This window comes from Esox lucius, chromosome 5 (assembly GCF_011004845.1).
Source record: "Esox lucius isolate fEsoLuc1 chromosome 5, fEsoLuc1.pri, whole genome shotgun sequence".
NCBI lineage: Eukaryota > Metazoa > Chordata > Actinopteri > Esociformes > Esocidae > Esox > Esox lucius.
In genome coordinates, this window is record NC_047573.1 from 33307256 (window position 1) to 33319994 (window position 12739).

Sequence of the window (12739 nt, forward strand, 5' to 3'; positions counted from 1 at the left end):
TTTTATGTTCTGAATATGCTGTTTGCATACACGTGTTGTGTGTGTTTTTCCTTTTGTGTATGTGTGCTTGTCTCAGAGATATAGTGAGTGTGAATTCATAAATGTAACGTTTGAGAGGGCTGCTATATAGAAAGACTAGAACAGATTGACTATATGCCAGTTACTCCGGAAAAGTGGCCATACCCCTGTGTTACTTTGACATCCTTTGTGTTGTTCTGTGGATGAAGGCTCAGAGAGTTGGGACCAAGGACTGGGTCAAGCGAGACCTGGAGGGAAGTGGAACAGGAAAGTTTGGAGGGAGGGAAGAACAGACAGAGAGATGGAGAGGGAGGGGACAGCGAGAAGGGAGGGAGCAATGGGTGACAACAGAAAGACCAGAGTAAACAACAGCAATTATTACCCTTCACCAAGATGAGCGAAGCGGAAATAGCATGTTTGTCTATGTCTCTGCCTCAAGTACCATTACAGTTTAATTATACGGAGAGTGAGAGAGAGAGAGAGAGAGAGAGAGAGAGAAAGAGAAAGTGTGAGTGTGTGAAATAGGGAGAAAGAATTAGGGGATACAGAGAAAGGTTGAGAGAGGTGAGAGACGAGTACAGAGAGATACTGAAGAAGAGAGAATGAGATATATGGAGGGGAGAGAGTGACAGAGATAGATGGAAGGGTTAGAAATAGAGACACAGAGAGGACAGAGATAGATGGAAGGGTAGAAATAGAGACACAGAGAGTGACAGAGATAGATGGAAGGGTAGAAATAGAGACACAGAGAGGACAGAGATAGATGGAAGGGTAGAAATAGAGACACAGAGAGTGACAGAGATAGATGGAAGGGTATAAATAGAAACACAGAGAGGACAGAGATAGATTGAAGGGTAGAAATAGAGACACAGAGAGTGACAGAGATAGATGGAAGGGTAGAAATAGAAACACAGAGAGGACAGAGATAGATTGAAGGGTAGAAATAGAAACACAGAGGGGACAGAGATAGATTGAAGGGTAGAATTAGAAACACAGAGAGGACAGAGATAAATGGAAGGGTAGAAATAGAGACACAGAGAGGACAGAGATAAATGGAAGGGTAGAAATAGAGACACAGAGAGGACAGAGATAGATTGAAGGGTAGAAATAGAAACACAGAGTGGACAGCGATGGATTAAAGGGTAGAAATAGAGACACAGAGAGGACAGAGAGCATGGACGAAGAACAGATGGGGAAGGGAGAAAGATAAAACAGAGAGGGAGGAGGGAGAGACAAAGGGGATAGAAAAGGAGGCAGAGAGAGAAAGACTGGGGGAGAGAGAAAGAAGGGGAGAAAGTACAAGGAGAGATACTGAGAGGGGTAGAGGAAGACAGACTTGAGCAGAAATGCTAGGAGAGGGAGAGAAGAGAGACTGAGAGGAGAGGAGGGACGGACAGGCTGGAAGCAATATAAAGGGGAGAGAGCGATAAAGAGGGGAGAGAGCGATAAAGAGGGGAGATAGACAGATACAGACACAGTCTGCATGGACTGGCTTCGAAAGGGAACACATCAGAAAAGACCGATAAAGGGAGGAAGAAGATTTTTTTCTGGCGGCCCTGGACAACTGCAACAGCGGACTGAAGGAACAACAGCGAGTGTGTGGAAAAAAAGAAGAGAAGGCGAGAGGGAGGAGAGAGACAAATATAGATAGATAGATAGATAGACAGATAGATAGGTAGATAGATAGAAATATAGATAGATAGATGGATAGTGAAGACAGAGATAGTCAACCACACGCTGAACAGCTTGTCAAGGAATTACTCTCTTTTAATTTAATTTTCCTTCTCTTTGACTCCCTCTATCGTCTTCCTCTTCTACCCAGCCTTTTCTCTGCCCCCTCTCCCCACGCTCCATTTTTCTGTCAACTTTAACTATTCATGCGCTAGATTTTTTATGATATCACCAGAGCTCTAGCTCCATCTCCCCGTGACACTCTCCTTCTTTCACGCTCCCTCTCTCTCCATCTCTCTCTCCTTCTCTCTCTCCTTCTCTCTCTCCGAATTCATTCCCTCTTATCCTAGCCACCTGTTAGTCCAAAATCTTTCTTCACCGGAATTTCCTCGCATATTTTTTCTTTTTTTCTATCTGGAGTTTCAAACTATTTCTTAGGTAAGTCCCGACTTCTCTTCACGGATATAGTGCTCCCGTCTAGTCACAGTCTTTTTTTGTTTCAGTTAAAGAAGATACATATTTTGTTTATTCTGTGCAGATGTTTCTGTCCTTTCTCTGTGTTACTGTTCATTCTGTGTGTGTGTGTGTGTGTCTGTCACATCCTCTCAACTCAGAGTTTTCTCACCATCATTATGGGCTAATGGAGATATTAGAGGCTTGTGCGGTCAGTATCTTTTCACTGTTACCTTCAGTATGTCCCCAGTCACTTCATATGACATTTACTGTCAAGGCTTGTCACCTGTTTTACATTGAGATACAAATGCAGGGAAATCAACACATAGCCAATTTGCAGGGTGGCACCCACAAACACACACAACATCCTTCCCCACCCACCTTAGTGTTGATTTATTTATCATTCTAGTTCAAAACACACACACACCTAAACACTATGGTTTATCTCACCCTCATACTAACAAACACAGACAATATGTAAAAGGTATTTTTTTGCTTACTCCCATAAAATCCATCCCACCTCCAATCCTTATTCAAATACAAATCAGCACACAGACACACGCATGCATGTTTTATTTATATTATTCAACCTGGTTAAATGTATTTAACCAGTATAGGCCCACACACAAACACACACACACACACACACACACACACACACAAAGTCTCCAATCTTGTATTACAAGCTTACCTCCTCCTAATTGCATATATATATATATATATATATATATATATATATATATATATATATATATATATATATATATATACACATACACACTAAAATCCATAACAAAAACACTCTTCTCAAAGTTATCTCTATATCTGTCCGATTGCTAGCATGGACACAGATGCACAGTATTTCCCACCCAGGTCTGTTCGTCTTTGGCTCTCTGGAAATGATGCTATAATGGCTCACTAGGTTACTTGGAGGCTGAGTGACATGCCAACTATTAAGTTCTAATGAGTCAAGTACACTGCTTAACACTTTCTGTCTCAACTATATTATTTTCAGGTGGAATGAGACCACCCTAGGGCGTGTTTGGGTTGTACGTAGTAGATGAAAAAAGAGCATCACAACAAGAAACTGTGGAAGGGCTGACAGAGTTAATGAGAACGAGATAAAGAGGGGAAGATACATGACTAGGAGGGGTTGATGGATTGACAGTGTAAAGACAGAGAACTAGAGGGAAGCTAAGAAGAGGAAAGTAGGGGGAGCGACCGGCATAAGAACATGAGTCTAATTCAAAGTGAAAGAGCTAACTGAAGAAGGGTGAGATTGGGTGGGAGTGTGTGTGGGGGGTTGCTCAGATGTTTTGCCGAGATCTTCCTGTCTGCTAGCGTAGATCAAGCCCTGTTTACTCCAGCTTGGTGCTGAAAATCAAGTGAAAAAAAAAAGTTTTTCACTTGGGGCTGTATGACATCAACAATGACAGTAATAATACTATTACTAATATCAGTAAATTATTCCATTTAAATAGCATTTGTCAAACGATAAAAAATATTAAATACCATGCATATTTTATCTCTAATTAAAAAAATAATTAAAACTAATTTACATTCCTATGTAACCTTTAATAAGATTAAATGCTTATCTATGTTATCTCTAATATGAGAATGTAATTAATACCAAAATAATCTGTAATATACACTCAACAAAATTATAAACGCAACACTTTTGTTTTTACTCCATTTATCATGAGCTGAACTCAAAGATCTAAGACTTTCTCTATGTACAAAAAGGCTTATTTAGCTCAAATATTGTTCACAAAACTGTCCAAATCTGTGTTAGTGAGCTCTTCTCATTTGCCGAGATAATCCATCCACCTCACAGGTGTGGCATATCAAGATGCTGATTAGACAGCATGATTATTGCACAGGTGTGCCTTAGGCTGGCTATACTAAAAGGCCACTCTAAAATGTGCAGTTCCATCACACAGCACAATGCCACAGATGTTGCAGGTTTTGAGGGAGCGTACAATTGGCATGCTGACTGCAGGAATGTCCACCAGAGCTGTTGCCCATGAATTTAATATTAATTTCTCTACCATAAGCTGTCTCCAAAGGGGTTTCAGAGAATTTGGCAGTACATCCAACCGGCCTCACAACCGCAGATCACGTGTAACCACACCAGCCCAGGACCTCCACATCCAGCATCTTCACCTCCAAGATCATCTGAGACCAGCCACCCGGACAGCTGCCGCAACAATCGATTTGCAGAACCAAAGAATTTCTACACAAACTGTCAGAAACCGTCTCAGGGAAGCTCATCTGCAGGCTCATCGTCCTCATCGGGGTCTCGACCTGACTGCAGTTCGTCGTCGTAACCGACTTAAGTGGGCAAATGCTCACATTCGATGGTGTCTGGCACTTTGGAGAGGTGTTCTTTTCACGGATGAATCCCGGTTTTCATTGTACAGGGCAGATGGCAGACAGCTTGTGTTGCTGATGTCAACGTTGTGGATAGAGTGGTCCATGGTGGCGATGGGGTTATGGTATGAGCAGGTGTGTGTTATGGACAACGAACACAGGTGCAATTTATTGATGGCATTTTGAATGCACAGATACCGTGACGAGATCCTGAGGGCCATTGTTGTGCCATTCATCCACGACCAACACCTCATGCTGCAACATGATAATGCACAGCTCCATGTTGCAAGGATCTGTACACAATTCCTGGAAGCTGAAAACATCCCAGTTCTTGCATGGCCAGCAAACCCACTGGACATGTCACCGATTGAGCATGTTTGGAATTTTCTGGATCTGCGTCCCCGATAGCGTGTTCCAGGTCCTGCCAATATCCAGCAACTTCACACAGGCATTGGAGAGGAGTGGACCAACATTCCACAGGCCACAATCAACAACCTGATCAACTCTATGCGAAGGAGATGTGTTGCACTGTGTGAGGCAAATGGTGTTCACATCAGTACCCCCCCAATACAGTGAAACTGCACATTTTAGAGTGGCCTTTTCTTATGGCCAGCCTAAGGCACACCTGTGCAATAATCATGCTGTCTAATCAGCATCTTGATATGCCACACCTGTGAGGTGGATGGATTATCTCGGCAAAGGAGAGGTGCTCACTAACACAGATTTAGACAGATTTGTGAACAATATTTAAGAGAAATAGGCCTTTTATGTACATAGAGAAAGTCTTGGATCTTTGAGTTCAGCTCATGATAAATGGGGACAAACACAAAAGTGTTGCGTTTATAATTTTGTTCCGTGTATGATTACAATAGCTAGCTATGTAATTTACAGTATGACATTTTAATTCATACCTACAGCACTGTGAAAAGGTCTTAAGCACCTGAAAGTTGAACTAAAGCCATTTATTTGGGTAAACAAGTGTTTATTTGTAACCAGAAAAGGAACCTGGAAAGCCTAAATCAGCCAACCCACATTTAGAAGGGATGAATGTTGATACCCTCACTGGATTCAAACCTGGGTCTCCCACATGAGAGGCCATGTTTTTAACCACTACGCCACAGAGTTTTATATTCGCTGTGTGTCGGTAGAGCTTCTCGACGTTAGATCATTTTGTCACTAGTCTTTAATAACTTAGTACTTTGAATAGTCATAAGAATTGGGCAATTGCTAGTGAGACTGAAGATGAATTTAACACTGACAAAACTATTTCATTTCATGGCACAAAAACTCATTTATTCGTGAATAACATGATATAATTACTATAAATATAGGTGACGATAACTTACTTTTTCGTCAAGTGAAAAGACAAGAGAATCGTGTAGCCAGAGATGTTTTGGTCTAACCGGAACAAATCCTAATGCATAATTCAAAAATCCACCAGAAATAGTCGCAATGTAACAGTAAACAGTTTTATTTTTGGCTTACTATAACGTTGCTACTGAAGGTTGTAACCAGCAAAGTTTTTGTCCATCCTGACCCAAAAAGCTTGCACAGAAGAGTACTTTGATAGTTGGGTTTTTGGACAAACAAATAAGAGACCCACTAAGCAGTGGATTCTTTGCAGCAATTCAATAATGAGGACCTGATTCACACGGTCACATCTGAACAGTTGATATTGAGATGTGTGAAGCATTTCATTGGGTTTTCCGATTTCTGAGGCTGGTAACTCTTATGAACTTATTATCTGCAGCAGGGGTAACGTTGAGTCTTCCTACACTGTGGCATTCATGATGAGAGACAGTTTCATCATAGTGGTTGCTGGTTTTTGAGACTACCCTTGAAGAAAAGTTCTTGAATTTCTTTGGATTGACTGACCTTAAGGTCTTAAAATAATGATAGACTCTTGTTTCTCTGCTTATTTTAGCTGCTCTTGCCATCATATGGACTACTACAGTAGAGACATGAAAATGGTCTTCTGTATACCAACCCTACCTAGTCGCAAACCTGTTAACTGAAATGTATTCCAGTTGATTACCTCAGGAAGCTGGTTGAGAGAACGCAAAGAGTGTGCAAACCTGTCATCAAGGCAAAAAGTGGCTACATTAAAGAATCTACAGTAAGAAATGTATTTTGACATCTTTAACAATTTTTTGGTTGCTACATGATTCCATATCTATTTATAGTTTTGAGGTCTTCACTAATACTATACAATGTGGAAAACAGTAAACTAAAGAAATAACCTTGAGTGGGTGTGTCCATTCTTTTTTATTAATTTGGATATGCCACTCCAGGACCTTAATGTGCTTCTTCTTGAGCCACTCCTTTGTTTCCTTGGCAGTATGTTTTGGGTCATTGTCATGCTGGAATACCCATCCACAACCCATTTTCAATGCCCTTGCTGAGAGAAGGAGGTTCTCACCCAGGATTTGACGGTACCTGGCCCCGTCCATCGTCCCTTTGATGTGGTGAAGTTATCCTGTCCCATTAGCAGGAATACAACCCCAAAGCATAATATTTCCACCTCCATGTTTGACGGTGGGGATGGTGTTCTTGGGGTCATAGGCAGGATTCCTCCTCCTCCAAACACAGCGAGTTGAGTTGATGCCGAAAAGCTCGATTTTTGTCTCATCTGACCTCAACACTTCCACCCAATTATCCTCTGAATCATTCAGATGTTCATTGGCAAACTTCTGACAGGCCTGTACATGTGCTTTCTTGAGCAGAGGGACCTTGCGGGCGCTGTAAGATTTCAGTCCTTCACGGCGTAATGTGTTACCAATTATTTTCTAAGTGACTATGGTCCCAGCTGCATTGAGATCATTAACAAGATCCTCCCTTGTAGTTCTGGGCTGATTCCTCACCGTTCTCATGATCATTGTAACTCCACGAGGTGAGATCTTGCATGGATCCCCAGACTGGGGGAGATTGACAGTTCTTTTGTGTTTCTTCCATTTGCAAATAATCGCACCAACTGTTGTTACCTTCTCACCAAGCGGCTTGGCTTTGGTTTTGTAGCCCATTCCAGCCTTGTAGCCCATTCCAGTCTACAATCTTGTCCCGGACATTCTTAGACAGCTCTTTGGTCTTGGCCATGGTGGAGAGTTTGGAATCGGATTGATTCAATTGCTTCTGTGGACAGGTGTCTTTTATACAGGTAACAAGCTGAAATTAGGAGCACTCCCTTTAAGAGTGTGCTCCTAATCTCTGCTCGTTACCTGTATAAAAGACACCTGGGAGCCATAAATGCTCCAGACTGAGAGGGGATCAAATACTTATTCCACTCATTAAAATGCAAATCAAGTTATAACATTTTTGACATGCGTTTTTCTGGATTTTTTTGTTGTTATTCTGTCTCTCACTGTTCAAATAAACCTACCATTGAAATGATAGACTGATCATTTCTTTGTCAGTGGGCAAACGTACAAAATAAGCAGGGGATGAAATACTTTTTTCCCTCACAATATTTTTAATTAGCTTACACGTGATGTGAGATTATACACACACTGATGAGTCAAAACATTATGACCACCTGCCTAATACGCTAATGGTCCTCCATGTGTTGCTAAAACAGCCCCAACCCGCTGAGGCATGCACTCTACAAGACCCCTGAAGATGTCTTGTGGTATCTGGCACCAAGACATTAGCAGCAGATCCTTCAAGTTGCAAGGTGGATCCATGGATCGGACTTGTTGGTCTAGCACATCCTATAGATGCTCAATCAGATTGATATGTGGGGAAGGCCAGGGCAGCAACTTGAACACTCATGTTCCTCAAACCATTCCCAAACAATGTGTGCAGTGTGGTAAGGTGCATTATCCTGCTGAAAGAGGCCTCTGCCATCGAATACCATTGCCTTAATAGGGTGTACCTGGTCTGCAATGATGTCTAGGTAGGTGGCCCTTGTCAAATTGACGTCCACATGAATTCCCTGACCCAAGGTTTCCCAGAAGATCATTGCCCAGAGCATCACAGGCTTGTCACCTTCCCAAAGTGCATCCTGGTGCCATCACTTCCCCAGAGAAACGTTGCACAAGTATACAGCCAACCACGTGATGTAAAAGAAAACAGGACTCGTCAGACCAGACGACCTTCTTCCACTGCTCCAAGGTCCATTGTAGGCACTTTCAACAGAGGACAGGGATCACCATGGGCACTCTGAGTGGTCTGCGGCTACGCAGCCCCATACACAGCAGGGTGTGATGCACTGTGTGTTGTGACACATTTCTCCCATAACCATCATTCAACTTTTCTGTGACTTGTGCAACAGTAGACCATCAGTCAGTTTGGACCAGACGGGATAGCCTTTGTTGTCCTCGCGAATCATTGAGCATTGGTCCCCACACGGAGAACTTATGTTAAACATATATGCACATATACGTAGAGGATTTCTCAACATATGTGCTCCGAATATGTTCATGAAATATATAACTTGCGCTCCCCACAATATCATAATACAATGCATGTCATGTATTTAAAGGTTGAATATTGTGTTAACATAATGAAATATATGAATATGCAGAATTTGAAGCATTTCACATCAACACATCATGGAATTAAACTTCAAGACATTATTTTCCAGAGAATCTAGAGAAGTACAGTCATAAGTTTGCATACCCTGGCAGAAATTATCAGATTTTGGCATTGATTTAAAAAATATGACTGATCATGCAAAATAAATGTATTTTATTTAACGATAGTGATCATGTGAAGCCATTTATTATCACATAGTTGTTTGGCTCCTTTTTAAATCATCATGATAACAGAAATCACCCAAATGGCCCTGGAGTTTACACACTCTTGAATGTTTGTTACAGACACACAAGGTGATACACACTGGTGAATTTAAGGTGAATTTCCCACACCTGTGGCTTATTAACTTGCAGTTAGTGTCTGTGTATAAATAGTCAATGAGTTTGTTAGCTCTCACATGGATGCACTGATCAGGCTAGATACTGAGCTATGGGGAGCAGAAAAGAGCTGTCAAAAGACCTACGTAACAAGATAATGGAACTTTATAAAGATGGAAAATAATATAAAAAGATATCCAAAGCCTTGCAAATGCCAGTCAGTTCTGTTCAATCACTTATTAAGTGGAAGATGGGACCTCTTGACACCAAGTCACGGTCAGGTACACCAAGAAAGATTTCAGCAAAAACTGCCAGAAGAATTGTTTGGGTTACAAAGAAAAACACACCGGTAACCTCAGGAGAAATACAAGCTGCTCTGGAAAAAGACGGTGTGGTTGTTTCAAGGAGAACATTATGACAATACTTGAACAAAAATTAGCTGCATGGTCAAGTTGCCAGAAAGAAGCATTTACTGCATCAATGCCACAAAAAAGCCCGGTTACATTGTGCCCGACAACACCTTGACACGCCTCACAGCTTCTGGCACACTGTAATTTGGAGTGACGAGACCAAAATAGAGCTTTATAGTCACAACCATAACCACTATGTTTGGAGAGGGGTCAACAAGGCCTATAGTGAACAGAATACCATCCCCACTGTGAAGCATGGCTGTGTGAGCTCTAAAGGCACAGGGAATCTTATGAAAATTGATGGCAAGATGAATGCACAGGGATGGAAATTAGCACCCGCCACCAGCCAAATGCGGGTGATTTTGTGTTGTGGCGGGTAAACTCGCTTCACCTACCGGCCACCGTGGGGGTAAATAAAAATAGCATACTGTTTCACCCGGACACTTTTACGGAAGAGGATTAGTGCCAAGCAATAATAAAAATAATAAAACCATCTCAACATTAAAGTCATTATAATGCGAGATTAAACTCGTTACATTTTGAGAAAAAAGTTGAAATACAATCTTGAGAATAAACTCATTAAATATCAAGAATAAAGTTTAATAATCCGTCTTATGGTATCCTGGGAAACCACGAAACCTCGATGAATCGCGTGTAGGTGAAGCCAGCGATAACCTTGCATTTGTCCACTGGTTGTCAATTCATGTTGGACAAAAGCTAGTACATCGCGCAAATTGGACAGATTTTTTCTTCTAAAAAGACCTAGCCACTTGCAAATTCTCTTTTAAATTCGTATGCTAATTATAATTCTGTCATAATTAGCTAATAGTTGATAGTATTTCTTTGTTACTGAAAGAAAGTCTATAATATAGCTTGACTAATTGATCCAACTCTGCCATGTCCTCTATCAGTAGGCTATGCAATGCATACTGATCGAATGCGTTATTCTCTACATTTAATTTCGACTTTTATTCTCAATATTTCATGAGTTTATTCTCAAGATTGTATTCCGACTTTTTTCTCGAAATATAACGACTTTATTCTCGATATTTAATGAGTTTATTCTCAAGATTGTATTTCGACTTTTTTTCTCGAAATATAACGAGTTTAATCTCGCATTATAATGACTTTATTGTCGAGATGGTTTGATTTTTTAAATTATTGCTTGGCACTAATCCTCTTACATACACTTAAGAGGCGGCGCACATTAAAAAAAAGGAGCCAGTGGACAAAGAGGCAAAAGTCAAACATTTTTTTTTAAAGAACGATGGAGAAAAGCAGACAATGGGGAGTCCCGCGATTGGTTAGTTTACGACGAGACAAATCTGATAATGTACTGCTCTGTATGTCGTCAACACGCTTCACATTGTTGGTTAAAAACAAGAAAGTGGCTGGTAAAAACATTGAGTGGCTGGTAGATTTTGAAATCCACCAGCCACAGTGGCCGGTGGACAAAAAATTTAATTTCCATCCCTGAGCATGTAATCAGAAAATACTGGCAGACAATTTGCATTCTTCTGCACGAAAGCTGGGCATGAGATGCTCTTGGATTTTACTGCACGACAATGACCCTAAGCACGAGGCCAAGTTGACCCTCCAGTGGTTACAGCAGAAAAAGGTGAAGGTTCTGGAGCAGTCATCAGTCTCCTGACCTTAGTATCATGGAGCCACTCTGGGGAGATCTTAAACGTGTGTTTCATGTAATAAATACTAATAAATACCTGGAGGCATTTTGCCAAGATGAATGGGCAGCTATACAACCTGCAAGAATGTGTGGCCTCATAGACAACTATTACAAAATACTTCATGCTGTCATTGATGCTAAAGGGGGCAATACACCGTTTTAAGAAGTAAGGGTATGCAGATTTTGGTGTCAGTTCATTTTTTCCTTTGTTGCCATTTTTGTTTTATGATTGTGCCATTCTGTTATCACCTACAGTTGAATGTAAATCCCATAAGAAATAAAAGACAGGTTTTGCCTGCTCACTCATGTTTTATTTACAAATGGTACATATATTACCAATTCTCCAAGGGTATGCAACATTTTTAGCACAACTGTAATTATCGTTAGAAAAATGTGAACAAACCACCATAACCACCAGTCTAGGCCTCATTGCATTACATGAATTACTGTGAACAGACTTATCTTTTACAAACAGGAGCCGATTTGTAAATTGTACAGTATGTATTTACCATCATTTCTATTAAATACATTGTAAATGCAACTAAAGAAACAACTGCTTATGTCAGTAATCTTAATTTAATAAGGACCTTCATTCACAGAATCATTGTGTCACAATATAATGCTAAATGTTTAGTAAATAATCCAAGGTTTTGACTTTAGTCACTGTCAAGCAGCACCTTTTTCAGTTTCATTATAATGAACCACATTGTACTCCAAGCTTACATTTAAGAAAAATCTCATTATGACAACAATATGCCTACATTTTAACACAGTGTCATGAATGCCATTCCTCTCTGTAAAAGTACTTCAAAGAAATGACTATATAACATAATAAACACATGACAGGAAACAAAACAAATATGGAAATATATCAGTTTGATCATTCATTCATTCATCTTAATCCGCTAACCGATATCGGGTCGCGGGGGAAGCAGCTCCAGCAGGGGACCCCAAACGTCCCTTTCCCAAGCCACATTTGCCAGCTCTGACTGGGGGATCCCGAGGCGTTCCCAGGCCAGTGTCGAAATATAATCTCTCCACCTAGTCCTGGGCTTACCCCGAGGTCTCCTCTCAGCTGGACGTGCCTGGAACACCTCTCTAGGGAGACATCCTGGGGGCATCCTTACCAGATGCCCGAACCACCTCAACTGCCTCTTTTTGATGCAAGGGAGCAGCGGCTCTACTCCGAGTTCCTCACTGATGACTGAGCTTCTCACCCTATCTCTAAAGGAGAAGCCAGTCACCCTTCTGAGAAATCCCATCCGCTTGTACTCGCGATCTTATTC

General features: G+C 41.1%; 1 protein-coding gene across 2 annotated transcripts in view; it reads left to right on the forward strand.

Moving 5' to 3' along the window:
* Nucleotides 1-1320: 1320 nt before the first annotated feature.
* The window catches only part of LOC105024376 (double C2-like domain-containing protein alpha), a 77620-nt gene continuing 66201 nt past the window's right edge, over nucleotides 1321-12739 (forward strand). For both annotated transcript variants that reach the window (XM_010894296.4, XM_010894297.4), the window contains exon 1: nucleotides 1321-2127. The gene's annotated coding sequence lies outside the window, so the exon portion shown is untranslated. The remainder of the gene's footprint in view (nucleotides 2128-12739) is intronic.